General features: G+C 57.2%; 1 long non-coding RNA gene across 1 annotated transcript; it reads right to left on the bottom strand.

The window, feature by feature from the left end:
• Positions 1-16162: 16162 nt before the first annotated feature.
• Positions 16163-17159, bottom strand: LOC135307513 (uncharacterized). Its single transcript, XR_010368256.1, has 3 exons — positions 17050-17159; positions 16325-16396; positions 16163-16236 (listed from the first exon to the last, which is right to left on the bottom strand). It is a non-coding gene; the product is annotated as an uncharacterized LOC135307513 (long non-coding RNA).
• Between the last annotated feature and the right edge of the window lie 1351 nt (positions 17160-18510).

The raw sequence follows: 18510 nt of genomic DNA, 5'->3' as shown, positions 1-18510 counted from the left end.
TGGTGACACACCGAGAACATACCTGCAGGAGGCTCCAAGGGCTTCAAAACTTTCTTCATCCAAGCTGATGGAGAAGCCTTCCCAGCACCCTCATCTACAATGCAGCACAGATGAGAACATTTTCCAGTGTGTGCTGGGATCTCTTTCTGCCACAGGGAACTGGGCACTGCCAGGGAGTCGGCTAAGGCCATGGGAGCCAGATGTGAATAGACATGGCCAAAGCTGCCCAGGGGCCTGGGGAGCTCTGGGCTGGCTCCTGGTCACTCTCCACACTCTTTCCCTGCCCTCAGCAACATCCCTGGGAGGGGTGGCTGCAGCAGTGCAGGGACCTGGGACTCTCCCCCTCACACACAGAAGAAATCCTCCCTAAAGCATGGGGGAAAACTGCAGCAGGCAGTGCCACAGCTATCCATCCTGCCCTCCCTCTGTCCCTCCTGCCCTCCTTCTGTGGGGAAACCCCCCAGATCCCAAGGGCAAACAGCCAGGCCCTCTCAGGACACACTGGAGCCTTGCTCTCCCCCTCTGTCCTTTCCCCACCGTGGGCACCCCGTGCAGTCGCTCCCAGGTTTCAGGACATGTCTCCCATGGAGGGACCCCAGCAGGACTGCTCAGTGCCCTGAGCCTGCTCGGGATAATTCCCCTGGGCTGTGCTGCTCTAGTCCAGGCTGTGCCCGCACTGCCAAACAGCAGAGAGGGCAGCTCAAGCCTCAGCAGGGCTCAGGCCCAGAGGCACAGCAATTACCTCCTGTGCCTGTGCCTGGCATGGCCTCCCTTCCTGGAGCTGAGGCTGGCATGCAACCACTGCTTCCTCCGGGAAATGCCTCTTTCTCCGCAGGCTCTCCTTTCATTTCTGGAGAATGGAAAAGAGACAGCTGCATCAGATGAAAACATTCCTGACTGGGAATGGGGAAGGGGACAATTTCAGGAGGCATCACTTGTGAAAGGAATGCATAAGGATCAGAAAACACCCAGGATTTTGGGACAACCCAAGGCTGCTTCCTTCCCCAAACAGCCCCAACATCTGATCTGCCTGGACACCAGGAAATTGCAGGGCATCTGAGGGTGGGCATGGCCTGTGGTGCATTTGGGGCTGTCTGCCAGCTGATGCCAAATGCCTTCCTGCAGAGACTGGGCAGAAGCTGCAGCCAGGCCAGGCTGGCAAACAGCCCTGCAGGGCGTGAAAGCAGCAGCGGGGCAGCGAGGCTGCCATGGATCCCTTCCTGCTGTGCCGGGCACGGCGTGTCCAGATGTGCAGCCAAAGCCCCCGGCTGCTGAGTCCCAGGAGCAGCATGAGGGAAATGCACCCACCTTGTCTTCTCTGCAGACGTTCCTTCAGCATTTGCCACATGATTTCTAATGGGTCCTGGAATTTCCTGCCTGCCATGTCTTTGGTCTCTCCTGTCAGAGGACCTTAAGAGAAAGTAGTTCCATTTCCCAGCAATGGACCCCACAAAAGCAGGGCTCAGCCTGAGGGGTCAGCAGGGACACACTACTCACCCCTGCCATGGGAGCTGGCCTTTTGTGCAGCATCCAAGGTAGGAGTTGGTGAGGTCGTCCCTGCAGACACGCCTGTAACACAACAGCCACAGAAGCTTCTGTCACCTCGTTCTTACCAGTCAGTCAAACATTACGCCTTGGTGGGACAGTGAGAACATACCTGCAGAATGCTCAGAGGGCTTCACAACTTCAGAGCGCCAGGCTAATGGAGAATCCTTCCCAGCATCCCAGTCTGGAAGCAAACCTAGATGAGAACTGTTTCCATTGTGTGCCAGGGCTGGCTCTGGCCCTGGGCTGGCGGCAGGGCTCCCGCTCGGGGCTGCTCCTGTGCCTTGGGCCTCTGGGCACTCAGGGCCAGCTCCGCAGCAGCTGCAGCGCCAGGGACGTTGCTGCACCAGTCCCGTTTCCCCGGGGCTCTGAACCAGCTCCAGAGGCCTGGGGGCCCAGGCGCCTCCAGCTTTGGCTGCTGCCGGGCCGGGCAAGGGCAGACCCTGGGGGAAGAGCTGCTGCCACACAGCCCCGGCCAGGCCTGAGCCCGGCACAGCAATTACCTGCTGTGCCTGTGCCCGTGTCTGCCATCGCCTTCCTTCCTGCAGCAGGGGCTGGCACCGAAGATGGAGTGCTTCCTTCAAGAAATGCCACCTTCCACTGAAGCACTATGTCCATCTCTTGACAAAGGAAGGGAGACAGCTGCATCAGATGGGGCTGTTCCCCACTTGGGCGGTGGCATCAGAGGTAATATTTGTGAAATTTATGGAGCAGGAAAATGGCCAGGTTACAGTGGCATGATGAGAGCACTTCCACCACCAAACAGCCACCCTTTTCCTAAGCTGCAGGGCTGGATATAGTGGGGGATCTCAGGGTGTGTTACAGTTTGGGCATGGCCTGTCAGCTGATGCCAAATGCCTTCCTGCAGAGGCTAGGCAGAAGCTGCAGCAAGGCCAGGCTGGGAAACAGCCCTGCAGGGCGTGAAAGCAGCAGCGGGGCAGCGAGGCTGCCATGGATCCCTTCCTGCTGTGCCGGGCATGGCGTGTCCAGAAGTGCAGCCAAAGCCCCCGGCTGCTGACTCCCAGGGGAAGCATGAGGGAAATGCACCCACCTTCTCTTGTCTGCAGGGGTTCCTTCAGCTCTTGCCTCATCTGTTTGGATGGTTCCAGGGATATCTTATCTGTTGTATCTTGGATTTTCCCTGTTGGAGTACCTTAGAGAAAAATATTTCCATTTCCCAGGATTGGATCCCAGAAAAGCAGGGCTCAGCCTGTGGGGTCAGCAGGGACACACTACTCACTCCTGAGATGGGAGCTGGGCTTGAGTGCAGCATCCAAGGTAGCAGCTGGAGAAGCTGGAGAAGTCTTCCCTGTAGACACATCTGTAACACAACAGCCACAGAAGCTTCTGTCACCTGGTGCCTGCCCGCTTGTCTACAATTCTTCCTTGGTGACACACCGAGAACATACCTGCAGGAGGCTCCAAGGGCTTCAAAACTTTCTTCATCCAAGCTGATGGAGAAGCCTTCCCAGCACCCTCATCTACAATGCAGCACAGATGAGAACATTTTCCAGTGTGTGCTGGGATCTCTTTCTGCCACAGGGAACTGGGCACTGCCAGGGAGTCGGGTAAGGCCATGGGAGCCAGATGTGAATAGACATGGCCAAAGCTGCCCAGGGGCCTGGGGAGCTCTGGGCTGGCTCCTGGTCACTCTCCACACTCTTTCCCTGCCCTCAGCAACATCCCTGGGAGGGGTGGCTGCAGCAGTGCAGGGACCTGGGACTCTCCCCCTCACACACAGAAGAAATCCTCCCTAAAGCATGGGGGAAAACTGCAGCAGGCAGTGCCACAGCTATCCATCCTGCCCTCCCTCTGTCCCTCCTGCCCTCCTTCTGTGGGGAAACCCCCCAGATCCCAAGGGCAAACAGCCAGGCCCTCTCAGGACACACTGGAGCCTTGCTCTCCCCCTCTGTCCTTTCCCCACCGTGGGCACCCCGTGCAGTCGCTCCCAGGTTTCAGGACATGTCTCCCATGGAGGGACCCCAGCAGGACTGCTCAGTGCCCTGAGCCTGCTCGGGATAATTCCCCTGGGCTGTGCTGCTCTAGTCCAGGCTGTGCCCGCACTGCCAAACAGCAGAGAGGGCAGCTCAAGCCTCAGCAGGGCTCAGGCCCAGAGGCACAGCAATTACCTCCTGTGCCTGTGCCTGGCATGGCCTCCCTTCCTGGAGCTGAGGCTGGCATGCAACCACTGCTTCCTCCGGGAAATGCCTCTTTCTCCGCAGGCTCTCCTTTCATTTCTGGAGAATGGAAAAGAGACAGCTGCATCAGATGAAAACATTCCTGACTGGGAATGGGGAAGGGGACAATTTCAGGAGGCATCACTTGTGAAAGGAATGCATAAGGATCAGAAAACACCCAGGATTTTGGGACAACCCAAGGCTGCTTCCTTCCCCAAACAGCCCCAACATCTGATCTGCCTGGACACCAGGAAATTGCAGGGCATCTGAGGGTGGGCATGGCCTGTGGTGCATTTGGGGCTGTCTGCCAGCTGATGCCAAATGCCTTCCTGCAGAGACTGGGCAGAAGCTGCAGCCAGGCCAGGCTGGCAAACAGCCCTGCAGGGCGTGAAAGCAGCAGCGGGGCAGCGAGGCTGCCATGGATCCCTTCCTGCTGTGCCGGGCACGGCGTGTCCAGATGTGCAGCCAAAGCCCCCGGCTGCTGAGTCCCAGGAGCAGCATGAGGGAAATGCACCCACCTTGTCTTCTCTGCAGACGTTCCTTCAGCATTTGCCACATGATTTCTAATGGGTCCTGGAATTTCCTGCCTGCCATGTCTTTGGTCTCTCCTGTCAGAGGACCTTAAGAGAAAGTAGTTCCATTTCCCAGCAATGGACCCCACAAAAGCAGGGCTCAGCCTGAGGGGTCAGCAGGGACACACTACTCACCCCTGCCATGGGAGCTGGCCTTTTGTGCAGCATCCAAGGTAGGAGTTGGTGAGGTCGTCCCTGCAGACACGCCTGTAACACAACAGCCACAGAAGCTTCTGTCACCTCGTTCTTACCAGTCAGTCAAACATTACGCCTTGGTGGGACAGTGAGAACATACCTGCAGAATGCTCAGAGGGCTTCACAACTTCAGAGCGCCAGGCTAATGGAGAATCCTTCCCAGCATCCCAGTCTGGAAGCAAACCAAGATGAGAACTGTTTCCATTGTGTGCCAGGGCTGGCTCTGGCCCTGGGCTGGCGGCAGGGCTCCCGCTCGGGGCTGCTCCTGTGCCTTGGGCCTCTGGGCACTCAGGGCCAGCTCCGCAGCAGCTGCAGCGCCAGGGACGTTGCTGCACCAGTCCTGTTTCCCCGGGACTCTGAACCAGCTCCAGAGGCCTGGAAGCCGAGGCGCCTCCAGCTTTGGCTGCTGCCGGGCCGGGCAAGGGCAGGCCCTGGGGGAAGAGCTGCTGCCACACAGCCCCGGCCAGGCCTGAGCCCGGCACAGCAATTACCTGCTGTGCCTGTGCCCGTGTCTGCCATCGCCTTCCTTCCTGCAGCAGGGGCTGGCACCGAAGATGGAGTGCTTCCTTCAAGAAATGCCACCTTCCACTGAAGCACTATGTCCATCTCTTGACAAAGGAAGGGAGACAGCTGCATCAGATGGGGCTGTTCCCCACTTGGGCGGTGGCATCAGAGGTAATATTTGTGAATTTTTGGAGCAGGAAAATGGCCAGGTTACAGTGGCATGATGAGAGCACTTCCACCACCAAACAGCCACCCTTTTCCTAAGCTGCAGGGCTGGATATAGTGGGGGATCTCAGGGTGTGTTACAGTTTGGGCATGGCCTGTCAGCTGATGCCAAATGCCTTCCTGCAGAGGCTAGGCAGAAGCTGCAGCAAGGCCAGGCTGGGAAACAGCCCTGCAGGGCGTGAAAGCAGCAGCGGGGCAGCGAGGCTGCCATGGATCCCTTCCTGCTGTGCCGGGCATGGCGTGTCCAGAAGTGCAGCCAAAGCCCCCGGCTGCTGACTCCCAGGGGAAGCATGAGGGAAATGCACCCACCTTCTCTTGTCTGCAGGGGTTCCTTCAGCTCTTGCCTCATCTGTTTGGATGGTTCCAGGGATATCTTATCTGTTGTATCTTGGATTTTCCCTGTTGGAGTACCTTAGAGAAAAATATTTCCATTTCCCAGGATTGGATCCCAGAAAAGCAGGGCTCAGCCTGTGGGGTCAGCAGGGACACACTACTCACTCCTGAGATGGGAGCTGGGCTTGAGTGCAGCATCCAAGGTAGCAGCTGGAGAAGCTGGAGAAGTCTTCCCTGTAGACACATCTGTAACACAACAGCCACAGAAGCTTCTGTCACCTGGTGCCTGCCCGCTTGTCTACAATTCTTCCTTGGTGACACACCGAGAACATACCTGCAGGAGGCTCCAAGGGCTTCAAAACTTTCTTCATCCAAGCTGATGGAGAAGCCTTCCCAGCACCCTCATCTACAATGCAGCACAGATGAGAACATTTTCCAGTGTGTGCTGGGATCTCTTTCTGCCACAGGGAACTGGGCACTGCCAGGGAGTCGGGTAAGGCCATGGGAGCCAGATGTGAATAGACATGGCCAAAGCTGCCCAGGGGCCTGGGGAGCTCTGGGCTGGCTCCTGGTCACTCTCCACACTCTTTCCCTGCCCTCAGCAACATCCCTGGGAGGGGTGGCTGCAGCAGTGCAGGGACCTGGGACTCTCCCCCTCCCACACAGAAGAAATCCTCCCTAAAGCATGGGGGAAAACTGCAGCAGGCAGTGCCACAGCTATCCATCCTGCCCTCCCTCTGTCCCTCCTGCCCTCCTTCTGTGGGGAAACCCCCCAGATCCCAAGGGCAAACAGCCAGGCCCTCTCAGGACACACTGGAGCCTTGCTCTCCCCCTCTGTCCTTTCCCCACCGTGGGCACCCCGTGCAGTCGCTCCCAGGTTTCAGGACATGTCTCCCATGGAGGGACCCCAGCAGGACTGCTCAGTGCCCTGAGCCTGCTCGGGATAATTCCCCTGGGCTGTGCTGCTCTAGTCCAGGCTGTGCCCGCACTGCCAAACAGCAGAGAGGGCAGCTCAAGCCTCAGCAGGGCTCAGGCCCAGAGGCACAGCAATTACCTCCTGTGCCTGTGCCTGGCATGGCCTCCCTTCCTGGAGCTGAGGCTGGCATGCAACCACTGCTTCCTCCGGGAAATGCTTCTTTCTCCGCAGGCTCTCCTTTCATTTCTGGAGAATGGAAAAGAGACAGCTGCATCAGATGAAAACATTCCTGACTGGGAATGGGGAAGGGGACAATTTCAGGAGGCATCACTTGTGAAAGGAATGCATAAGGATCAGAAAACACCCAGGATTTTGGGACAACCCAAGGCTGCTTCCTTCCCCAAACAGCCCCAACATCTGATCTGCCTGGACACCAGGAAATTGCAGGGCATCTGAGGGTGGGCATGGCCTGTGGTGCATTTGGGGCTGTCTGCCAGCTGATGCCAAATGCCTTCCTGCAGAGACTGGGCAGAAGCTGCAGCCAGGCCAGGCTGGGAAACAGCCCTGCAGGGCGTGAAAGCAGCAGCGGGGCAGCGAGGCTGCCATGGATCCCTTCCTGCTGTGCCGGGCACGGCGTGTCCAGATGTGCAGCCAAAGCCCCCGGCTGCTGAGTCCCAGGAGCAGCATGAGGGAAATGCACCCACCTTGTCTTCTCTGCAGACATTCCTTCAGCATTTGCCACATGATTTCTAATGGGTCCTGGAATTTCCTGCCTGCCATGTCTTTGGTCTTTCCTGTCAGAGGACCTTAAGAGAAAGTAGTTCCATTTCCCAGCAATGGACCCCACAAAAGCAGGGCTCAGCCTGAGGGGTCAGCAGGGACACACTACTCACCCCTGCCATGGGAGCTGGCCTTTTGTGCAGCATCCAAGGTAGGAGTTGGTGAGGTCGTCCCTGCAGACACGCCTGTAACACAACAGCCACAGAAGCTTCTGTCACCTCGTTCTTACCAGTCAGTCAAACATTACGCCTTGGTGGGACAGTGAGAACATACCTGCAGAATGCTCAGAGGGCTTCACAACTTCAGAGCGCCAGGCTAATGGAGAATCCTTCCCAGCATCCCAGTCTGGAAGCAAACCTAGATGAGAACTCTTTCCATTGTGTGCCAGGGCTGGCTCTGGCCCTGGGCTGGCGGCAGGGCTCCCGCTCGGGGCTGCTCCTGTGCCTTGGGCCTCTGGGCACTCAGGGCCAGCTCCGCAGCAGCTGCAGCGCCAGGGACGTTGCTGCACCAGTCCCGTTTCCCCGGGGCTCTGAACCAGCTCCAGAGGCCTGGGGGCCCAGGCGCCTCCAGCTTTGGCTGCTGCCGGGCCGGGCAAGGGCAGACCCTGGGGGAAGAGCTGCTGCCACACAGCCCCGGCCAGGCCTGAGCCCGGCACAGCAATTACCTGCTGTGCCTGTGCCCGTGTCTGCCATCGCCTTCCTTCCTGCAGCAGGGGCTGGCACCGAAGATGGAGTGCTTCCTTCAAGAAATGCCACCTTCCACTGAAGCACTATGTCCATCTCTTGACAAAGGAAGGGAGACAGCTGCATCAGATGGGGCTGTTCCCCACTTGGGCGGTGGCATCAGAGGTAATATTTGTGAAATTTATGGAGCAGGAAAATGGCCAGGTTACAGTGGCATGATGAGAGCACTTCCACCACCAAACAGCCACCCTTTTCCTAAGCTGCAGGGCTGGATATAGTGGGGGATCTCAGGGTGTGTTACAGTTTGGGCATGGCCTGTCAGCTGATGCCAAATGCCTTCCTGCAGAGGCTAGGCAGAAGCTGCAGCCAGGCCAGGCTGGGAAACAGCCCTGCAGGGCGTGAAAGCAGCAGCGGGGCAGCAAGGCTGCCATGGATCCCTTCCTGCTGTGCCGGGCATGGCGTGTCCAGATGTGCAGCCAAAGCCCCCGGCTGCTGACTCCCAGGGGAAGCATGAGGGAAATGCACCCACCTTCTCTTGTCGGCAGGGGTTCCTTCAGCTCTTGCCTCATCTGTTTGGATGGTTCCAGGGATATCTTATCTGTTGTATCTTGGATTTTCCCTGTTGGAGTACCTTAGAGAAAAATATTTCCATTTCTCAGGAATGGATCCCAGAAAAGCAGGGCTCAGCCTGTGGGCTCAGCAGGGACACACTACTCACCCCTGAGATGGGAGCTGGGCTTGAGTGCAGCATCCAAGGTAGCAGCTGGAGAAGCTGGAGAAGTCTTCCCTGTAGACACATCTGTAACACAACAGCCACAGAAGCTTCTGTCACCTGGTGCCTGCCCGCTTGTCTACAATTCTTCCTTGGTGACACACCGAGAACATACCTGCAGGAGGCTCCAAGGGCTTCAAAACTTTCTTCATCCAAGCTGATGGAGAAGCCTTCCCAGCACCCTCATCTACAATGCAGCACAGATGAGAACATTTTCCAGTGTGTGCTGGGATCTCTTTCTGCCACAGGGAACTGGGCACTGCCAGGGAGTCGGGTAAGGCCATGGGAGCCAGATGTGAATAGACATGGCCAAAGCTGCCCAGGGGCCTGGGGAGCTCTGGGCTGGCTCCTGGTCACTCTCCACACTCTTTCCCTGCCCTCAGCAACATCCCTGGGAGGGGTGGCTGCAGCAGTGCAGGGACCTGGGACTCTCCCCCTCCCACACAGAAGAAATCCTCCCTAAAGCATGGGGGAAAACTGCAGCAGGCAGTGCCACAGCTATCCATCCTGCCCTCCCTCTGTCCCTCCTGCCCTCCTTCTGTGGGGAAACCCCCCAGATCCCAAGGGCAAACAGCCAGGCCCTCTCAGGACACACTGGAGCCTTGCTCTCCCCCTCTGTCCTTTCCCCACCGTGGGCACCCCGTGCAGTCGCTCCCAGGTTTCAGGACATGTCTCCCATGGAGGGACCCCAGCAGGACTGCTCAGTGCCCTGAGCCTGCTCGGGATAATTCCCCTGGGCTGTGCTGCTCTAGTCCAGGCTGTGCCCGCACTGCCAAACAGCAGAGAGGGCAGCTCAAGCCTCAGCAGGGCTCAGGCCCAGAGGCACAGCAATTACCTCCTGTGCCTGTGCCTGGCATGGCCTCCCTTCCTGGAGCTGAGGCTGGCATGCAACCACTGCTTCCTCCGGGAAATGCTTCTTTCTCCGCAGGCTCTCCTTTCATTTCTGGAGAATGGAAAAGAGACAGCTGCATCAGATGAAAACATTCCTGACTGGGAATGGGGAAGGGGACAATTTCAGGAGGCATCACTTGTGAAAGGAATGCATAAGGATCAGAAAACACCCAGGATTTTGGGACAACCCAAGGCTGCTTCCTTCCCCAAACAGCCCCAACATCTGAACTGCCTGGACACCAGGAAATTGCAGGGCATCTGAGGGTGGGCATGGCCTGTGGTGCATTTGGGGCTGTCTGCCAGCTGATGCCAAATGCCTTCCTGCAGAGACTGGGCAGAAGCTGCAGCCAGGCCAGGCTGAGAAACAGCCCTGCAGGGCGTGAAAGCAGCAGCGGGGCAGCGAGGCTGCCATGGATCCCTTCCTGCTGTGCCGGGCACGGCGTGTCCAGATGTGCAGCCAAAGCCCCCGGCTGCTGAGTCCCAGGAGCAGCATGAGGGAAATGCACCCACCTTGTCCTCTCTGCAGACGTTCCTTCAGCATTTGCCACATGATTTCTAATGGGTCCTGGAATTTCCTGCCTGCCATGTCTTTGGTCTCTCCTGTCGGAGGACCTTAAAAGAAAGTAGTTCCATTTCCCAGCAATGGACCCCACAAAAGCAGGGCTCAGCCTGAGGGGTCAGCAGGGACACACTACTCACCCCTGCCATGGGAGCTGGCCTTTTGTGCAGCATCCAAGGTAGGAGTTGGTGAGGTCGTCCCTGCAGACACGCCTGTAACACAACAGCCACAGAAGCTTCTGTCACCTGGTTCTTACCAGTCAGTCAAACATTACGCCTTGGTGGGACAGTGAGAACATACCTGCAGAATGCTCAGAGGGCTTCACAACTTCAGAGCGCCATGCTAATGGAGAATCCTTCCCAGCATCCCAGTCTGGAAGCAAACCAAGATGAGAACTGTTTCCATTGTGTGCCAGGGCTGGCTCTGGCCCTGGGCTGGCGGCAGGGCTCCCGCTCGGGGCTGCTCCTGTGCCTTGGGCCTCTGGGCACTCAGGGCCAGCTCCGCAGCAGCTGCAGCGCCAGGGACGTTGCTGCACCAGTCCCGTTTTCCCGGGGCTCTGAACCAGCTCCAGAGGCCTGGAAGCCGAGGCGCCTCCAGCTTTGGCTGCTGCCGGGCCGGGCAAGGGCAGGCCCTGGGGGAAGAGCTGCTGCCACACAGCCCCGGCCAGGCCTGAGCCCGGCACAGCAATTACCTGCTGTGCCTGTGCCCGTGTCTGCCATCGCCTTCCTTCCTGCAGCAGGGGCTGGCACCGAAGATGGAGTGCTTCCTTCAAGAAATGCCACCTTCCACTGAAGCACTATGTCCATCTCTTGACAAAGGAAGGGAGACAGCTGCATCAGATGGAGCTGTTTCCCACTTGGGTGGTGGCATCAGAGGTAATATTTGTGAAATTTATGGAGCAGGAAAATGGCCAGGTTACAGTGGCATGATGTGAGCACTTCCACCACCAAACAGCCACCCTTTTCCTAATCTGCAGGGCTGGATATAGTGGGGGATCTCAGGGTGTGTTACAGTTTGGGCATGGCCTGTCAGCTGATGCCCAATAACTTCCGGCAGAGGCTGGGCATAAGCTGCAGCCAGGCCAGGCTGGGAAACAGCCCTGCAGGGCGTGAAAGCAGCAGCGGGGCAGCAAGGCTGCCATGGATCCCTTCCTGCTGTGCCGGGCATGGCGTGTCCAGATGTGCAGCCAAAGCCCCCGGCTGCTGACTCCCAGGGGAAGCATGAGGGAAATGCACCCACCTTCTCTTGTCGGCAGGGGTTCCTTCAGCTCTTGCCTCATCTGTTTGGATGGTTCCAGGGATATCTTATCTGTTGTATCTTGGATTTTCCCTGTTGGAGTACCTTAGAGAAAAATATTTCCATTTCCCAGGATTGGATCCCAGAAAAGCAGGGCTCAGCCTGTGGGGTCAGCAGGGACACACTACTCACTCCTGAGATGGGAGCTGGGCTTGAGTGCAGCATCCAAGGTAGCAGCTGGAGAAGCTGGAGAAGTCTTCCCTGTAGACACATCTGTAACACAACAGCCACAGAAGCTTCTGTCACCTGGTGCCTGCCCGCTTGTCTACAATTCTTCCTTGGTGACACACCGAGAACATACCTGCAGGAGGCTCCAAGGGCTTCAAAACTTTCTTCATCCAAGCTGATGGAGAAGCCTTCCCAGCACCCTCATCTACAATGCAGCACAGATGAGAACATTTTCCAGTGTGTGCTGGGATCTCTTTCTGCCACAGGGAACTGGGCACTGCCAGGGAGTCGGCTAAGGCCATGGGAGCCAGATGTGAATAGACATGGCCAAAGCTGCCCAGGGGCCTGGGGAGCTCTGGGCTGGCTCCTGGTCACTCTCCACACTCTTTCCCTGCCCTCAGCAACATCCCTGGGAGGGGTGGCTGCAGCAGTGCAGGGACCTGGGACTCTCCCCCTCCCACACAGAAGAAATCCTCCCTAAAGCATGGGGGAAAACTGCAGCAGGCAGTGCCACAGCTATCCATCCTGCCCTCCCTCTGTCCCTCCTGCCCTCCTTCTGTGGGGAAACCCCCCAGATCCCAAGGGCAAACAGCCAGGCCCTCTCAGGACACACTGGAGCCTTGCTCTCCCCCTCTGTCCTTTCCCCACCGTGGGCACCCCGTGCAGTCGCTCCCAGGTTTCAGGACATGTCTCCCATGGAGGGACCCCAGCAGGACTGCTCAGTGCCCTGAGCCTGCTCGGGATAATTCCCCTGGGCTGTGCTGCTCTAGTCCAGGCTGTGCCCGCACTGCCAAACAGCAGAGAGGGCAGCTCAAGCCTCAGCAGGGCTCAGGCCCAGAGGCACAGCAATTACCTCCTGTGCCTGTGCCTGGCATGGCCTCCCTTCCTGGAGCTGAGGCTGGCATGCAACCACTGCTTCCTCCGGGAAATGCTTCTTTCTCCGCAGGCTCTCCTTTCATTTCTGGAGAATGGAAAAGAGACAGCTGCATCAGATTAAAACATTCCTGACTGGGAATGGGGAAGGGGACAATTTCAGGAGGCATCACTTGTGAAAGGAATGCATAAGGATCAGAAAACACCCAGGATTTTGGGACAACCCAAGGCTGCTTCCTTCCCCAAACAGCCCCAACATCTGAACTGCCTGGACACCAGGAAATTGCAGGGCATCTGAGGGTGGGCATGGCCTGTGGTGCATTTGGGGCTGTCTGCCAGCTGATGCCAAATGCCTTCCTGCAGAGACTGGGCAGAAGCTGCAGCCAGGCCAGGCTGGGAAACAGCCCTGCAGGGCGTGAAAGCAGCAGCGGGGCAGCGAGGCTGCCATGGATCCCTTCCTGCTGTGCCGGGCACGGCATGTCCAGATGTGCAGCCAAAGCCCCCGGCTGCTGAGTCCCAGGAGCAGCATGAGGGAAATGCACCCACCTTGTCCTCTCTGCAGACGTTCCTTCAGCATTTGCCACATGATTTCTAATGGGTCCTGGAATTTCCTGCCTGCCATGTCTTTGGTCTCTCCTGTCGGAGGACCTTAAAAGAAAGTAGTTCCATTTCCCAGCAATGGACCCCACAAAAGCAGGGCTCAGCCTGAGGGGTCAGCAGGGACACACTACTCACCCCTGCCATGGGAGCTGGCCTTTTGTGCAGCATCCAAGGTAGGAGTTGGTGAGGTCGTCCCTGCAGACACGCCTGTAACACAACAGCCACAGAAGCTTCTGTCACCTGGTTCTTACCAGTCAGTCAAACATTACGCCTTGGTGGGACAGTGAGAACATACCTGCAGAATGCTCAGAGGGCTTCACAACTTCAGAGCGCCAGGCTAATGGAGAATCCTTCCCAGCATCCCAGTCTGGAAGCAAACCAAGATGAGAACTGTTTCCATTGTGTGCCAGGGCTGGCTCTGGCCCTGGGCTGGCGGCAGGGCTCCCGCTCGGGGCTGCTCCTGTGCCTTGGGCCTCTGGGCACTCAGGGCCAGCTCCGCAGCAGCTGCAGCGCCAGGGACGTTGCTGCACCAGTCCCGTTTTCCCGGGGCTCTGAACCAGCTCCAGAGGCCTGGAAGCCGAGGCGCCTCCAGCTTTGGCTGCTGCCGGGCCGGGCAAGGGCAGGCCCTGGGGGAAGAGCTGCTGCCACACAGCCCCGGCCAGGCCTGAGCCCGGCACAGCAATTACCTGCTGTGCCTGTGCCCGTGTCTGGCATCGCCTTCCTTCCTGCAGCAGGGGCTGGCACCGAAGATGGAGTGCTTCCTTCAAGAAATGCCACCTTCCACTGAAGCACTATGTCCATCTCTTGACAAAGGAAGGGAGACAGCTGCATCAGATGGAGCTGTTTCCCACTTGGGTGGTGGCATCAGAGGTAATATTTGTGAAATTTATGGAGCAGGAAAATGGCCAGGTTACAGTGGCATGATGTGAGCACTTCCACCACCAAACAGCCACCCTTTTCCTAATCTGCAGGGCTGGATATAGTGGGGGATCTCAGGGTGTGTTACAGTTTGGGCATGGCCTGTCAGCTGATGCCCAATAACTTCCGGCAGAGGCTGGGCATAAGCTGCAGCCAGGCCAGGCTGGGAAACAGCCCTGCAGGGCGTGAAAGCAGCAGCGGGGCAGCAAGGCTGCCATGGATCCCTTCCTGCTGTGCCGGGCATGGCGTGTCCAGATGTGCAGCCAAAGCCCCCGGCTGCTGACTCCCAGGGGAAGCATGAGGGAAATGCACCCACCTTCTCTTGTCGGCAGGGGTTCCTTCAGCTCTTGCCTCATCTGTTTGGATGGTTCCAGGGATATCTTATCTGTTGTATCTTGGATTTTCCCTGTTGGAGTACCTTAGAGAAAAATATTTCCATTTCTCAGGAATGGATCCCAGAAAAGCAGGGCTCAGCCTGTGGGCTCAGCAGGGACACACTACTCACCCCTGAGATGGGAGCTGGGCTTGAGTGCAGCATCCAAGGTAGCAGCTGGAGAAGCTGGAGAAGTCTTCCCTGTAGACACGTCTGTAACACAACAGCCACAGAAGCTTCTGTCACCTGGTGCCTGCCCGCTTGTCTACAATTCTTCCTTGGTGGCACACTGAGAACATACCTGCAGGAGGCTCCAAGGGCTTCAAAACTTTATTCATCCAAGCTGATGGAGAAGCCTTCCCAGCACCCTCATCTACAATGCAGCACAGATGAGAACATTTTCCAGTGCGTGCTGGGATCTCTTTCTGCCACAGGGAACTGGGCACTGCCAGGGAGTCGGCTAAGGCCATGGGAGCCAGATGTGAATAGACATGGCCAAAGCTGCCCAGGGGCCTGGGGAGCTCTGCGCTGGCTCCTGGTCACTCTCCACACTCTTTCCCTGCCCTCAGCAACATCCCTGGGAGGGGTGGCTGCAGCAGTGCAGGGACCTGGGACTCTCCCCCTCACACACAGAAGAAATCCTCCCTAAAGCATGGGGGAAAACTGCAGCAGGCAGTGCCACAGCTATCCATCCTGCCCTCCCTCTGGCCCTCCTGCCCTCCTTCTGTGGGGAAACCCCCCAGATCCCAAGGGCAAACAGCCAGGCCCTCTCAGGACACACTGGAGCCTTGCTCTCCCCCTCTGTCCTTTCCCCACCGTGGGCACCCCGTGCAGTCACTCCCAGGTTTCAGGACATGTCTCCCATGGAGGGACCCCAGCAGGACTGCTCAGGACCCAAGTACCCTGAGACTGCTCGGGATAATTCCCCTGGGCTGTGCCGCTCTAGTCCAGGCTGTGCCCGCACTGCCAAACAGCAGAGAGGGCAGCTCAAGCCTCAGCAGGGCTCAGGCCCAGAGGCATAGCAATTACCTCCTGTGCCTATGCCTGGCATGGCCTCCCTTCCTGGAGCTGAGGCTGGCATGCAACCACTGCTTCCTCCGGGAAATGCTTCTTTCTCCGCAGGCTCTCCTTTCATTTCTGGAGAATGGAAAAGAGACAGCTGCATCAGATGAAAACATTCCTGACTGGGAATGGGGAAGGGGACAATTTCAGGAGGCATCACTTGTGAAAGGAATGCATAAGGATCAGAAAACACCCAGGATTTTGGGACAACCCAAGGCTGCTTCCTTCCCCAAACAGCCTCAACATCTGATCTGCCTAGACACCAGGAAATTGCAGGGCATCTGAGGGTGGGCATGGCCTGTGGTGCAATTGGGGCTGTCTGCCAGCTGATGCCAAATGCCTTCCTGCAGAGGCTGGGCAGAAGCTGCAGCCAGGCCAGGCTGGCAAACAGCCCTGCAGGGCGTGAAAGCAGCAGCGGGGCAGCGAGGCTGCCATGGATCCCTGCCTGCTGTGCCGGGCATGGCGTGTCCAGATATGCAGCCAAAGCCCCCGGCTGCTGACTCCCAGGGGAAGCATGAGGGAAATGCACCCACCTTCTCTTGTCTGCAGGGGTTCCTTCAGCTCTTGCCTCATCTGTTTGGATGGTTCCAGGGATATCTTATCTGTTGTATCTTGGATTTTCCCTGTTGGAGTACCTTAGAGAAAAATATTTCCATTTCCCAGGAATGGATCCCAGAAAAGCAGGGTTCAGCCTGTGGGGTCAGCAGGGACACACTACTCACCACTGTGACGGGAGCTGGGCTTGAGTGTAACATCCACGGTAGGAGCTGGAGAAGTCTTCCCTGTAGACACATCTGTAACACAACAGCCACAGAAGCTTCTGTCACCTGGTTCCTGCCCGCTTGACTACAATTCTTCCTTGGTGGCACACTGAGAACATACCTGCAGGAGGCTCCAAGGGCTTCAAAATTTTATTCATCCAAGCTGATGGAGAAGCCTTCCCAGACACCTCATCTGGAACGGAACACAGATGAGAACACTTTTGCAGGGTGTGCTGGGATCCCCTTCTGCCACAGGGAACTGGGCACTACAAGGGGGTCGGCTAAGGCCGTGGGAGCCAGATGAGAATAGACATGGCCAAAGCTGCACAGGGGCCTGGGGAGCTCTGGGCTGGCTCCTCATCACTCTCCACCCTCTTTCCCTGCCCTCAGCAACATCCCTGGGAGGGGTGTCTGGAGCAGCGCAGGGCCTCCGGGTTCTCTCCCTCAGACACAGAGGAAATCCTCTCTAAAACCCCGGGGAAAACTGCAGCAGGCAGTGACATACGTATCCATCCCTCCCTCTGTCCCTCCTGCCCTCCTTCTGCTGGGACAGCTCCCAGATCCCAAGGGCAAACAGCCAGGCCCTTTCAGGACACACTGGAGCCTTGCTCTCCCCCTCTATCCTTTCCCCACCGTGGGCACCCCGTGCAGTCGCTGCCAGGTTTCAGGACATGTCTCCCACGGAGGGACCCCAGCAGGACTGCTCAGTACCTGAGTGCCCTGAGCCTGCTTGGGATAATACCTCTGGGCTGTGCCTGACTTGTCCAGGCTGTCCCTGCACTGCCAGGCAGCAGCGAGAGCAGCTCAAGCCTCAGCAGGGCTCAGGCCCAGAGGCACAGCAATTACCTCCTGTGCCTGTGCCTGGCATCGCCTCTCTTCCTGCAGCAGAGGCTGGCATGGAACCACTGCTTCCTCTGGGAAATGCCGCCTTATGCCCAGCCTCTGCATCCACTTCTGGAGAAGGAAGAGGGACAGCTGGATCAGGTGGGGCTGTTCCCCACTGGGGAGGTGGCGCCTTCAGGAGGGAATGATTGTCAAAGACATGGCTAAGAATCAGGAAATCCCTATAAACATTTTGGGAAGGCCAGGGCCCTCCCTTCCCCAAACTGGTGCCGTTTCTGTTCTACCCGGCGACTGGAATATTTCAGGGGATCTCAGGCCTGTGGTGCAATTAGGCGGCCTGTCAGCTGATGCCAAATGCCTTCTTGCAGGGGCTGGGCAGAAGCTGCAGCCAGGCCAGGCTGGGAAACAGCCCTGCAAGACGTCAAAGCAGCAGCAGGGCAGCGAGGCTGCCATGGATCCCTTCCTGCTGTGCCAGGCACAGCGTGTCCAGATGTGCAGCCAAAGCCCCCAGATGCTGAGACCCAGGGGAAGCATGAGGGAAATGCACCCACCTTCTCCTGCCTGCTGCATTTCCTTCAGCATTTGCCTCATGTTTTCGGATGGATCATGGGGTTTCTGGTGTCCTGTAGCTTGGTCCTTCCCCCTCGGAAGACCTTAGAGCAACAGAATTCCATTTCCCAGGAACAGATCCCACAAAAGTAGGGCTCAGCCTGTGGGGTCAGCAGGGACACACTACTCACCCCTGCGATGGTTGCCAGGCTTCTCTGTAGGAATCAGCAAAGGAGCTGGAGAAGTCCTCCCTGCAGACACACCTGTAACTCAACAGCCACAGAAGCTTCTGCCATCTCTGCTGATCTGCACGGGTACCACTGAGCCGAAGGAGCGGTGAGGGAATCACACAGGGCGAGGGCACACACGTGCATGGTTCTGTGCTGGCACCTGCAGCGCTGCCCCCCTGGCCCAGCTTTGGGCTCTGAGCTGGCAGCTCTCCCAGGGGAAAGGCCTTGACCTACCCTCAGCATCTCCCACAGCCTCAGTCCTGGACGTGGCTTGGGAAGCTGCACCACCTTCACCAGCAGGTTCAGCTGCAAAGAAAGGCAGGACAGAAGACCTGTAAATCCACCAACAAAAACACCAGCCAAACCTCACTAAAAAGTCACCACTACTTCTTGAAGTAAAATAGACTGATGCATGTTAATACCTAAGCTTGTAAGCTGTAAAACCCATTGTTATGAGAAGTAAAATATTTTATTTTAAACTGTATTATTCATGAGGTTGTTTTAAGTGAACTGAATATTTAAGGTGTGATATGCAAATTTATTTCAAAAAATAAAATATTTTAGTGCTTTTGTTATAACAGACAAAAGAAATAGAAGTAAAAGCTAATGAAACACTGTAAAGAATATATTAGAACAATAATATGATTCGTGAAAAATCTGAAAAAAATTAAGTATATAAGATACA

This window comes from Passer domesticus, chromosome 9 (genome assembly GCF_036417665.1).
Source record: "Passer domesticus isolate bPasDom1 chromosome 9, bPasDom1.hap1, whole genome shotgun sequence".
Taxonomy (NCBI): Eukaryota; Metazoa; Chordata; class Aves; order Passeriformes; family Passeridae; genus Passer; species Passer domesticus.
The sequence above is the reverse complement of the archived record's forward strand: the minus strand, read 5'-3'. Positions and strand labels throughout refer to the sequence as shown.